Below are 559 nucleotides of genomic sequence, written 5' to 3' on the forward strand. Positions count from 1 at the left end.
CGCAGGTGGAGGGAACGGGAGCGATTGCAATTTCACGGCGTAAACTTTGCCGGCTGATTAACGGTGGTTTATTTCCCCGTGTTTAAGGGTGGTTTATTTTCTGCCTCCGCTCCGAGCGTGTCTGCTCCGCAGAGCCGAGGTGCTGGCAGCTCTGAGCATGAAGCCTGAGCCACCAATTTTGCTTGGTTTGGTTCGGTTTTGGTTTTTTGCAATAAAAGCTGTAAGTTCAGGCTGTAATTCGGCAGTGCCAACGGCTCCGGGTGGAGCAGCAGGAAATATCTGCTTCGTGCATTATTACCTGGGGCTGGGGTCTCCCGGGGAGCCCCAGCCGCAAACTGGGAGCACTGGGTGCTGGCAGCACCTTTAACGTACACGAATGCCCGATCCCCATCGGGGAGTAACACCCTGCTCCCGGAGGAGACCGAGACGCATCCCAAAGCCTCGGCGCAGGAATCTGCGCCGTTTGCAGTTCGCCGTCTTGACCTTCGTCAGCCGCTGCCAGCAAATATTTGCCTGCCGAGCATCCGAGGGGGAGGACGGAGCGGAAAAACCTCTCCCC

At 57.4% G+C, this 559-nt stretch overlaps 1 protein-coding gene across 1 annotated transcript in view; it reads left to right on the forward strand.

The window, feature by feature from the left end:
• The window catches only part of LOC104159548 (alpha-actinin-4-like), a gene marked incomplete at both ends in the record, with an annotated part of 14940 nt that overhangs the window by 6399 nt on the left and 7982 nt on the right, over positions 1-559 (forward strand). The gene's annotated exons all lie outside the window — the stretch shown is intronic.

This window comes from Cariama cristata, unplaced genomic scaffold, assembly GCF_000690535.1.
Source record: "Cariama cristata isolate BGI_N322 unplaced genomic scaffold, ASM69053v1 scaffold22673, whole genome shotgun sequence".
In the NCBI taxonomy this organism is placed as follows: Eukaryota; Metazoa; Chordata; class Aves; order Cariamiformes; family Cariamidae; genus Cariama; species Cariama cristata.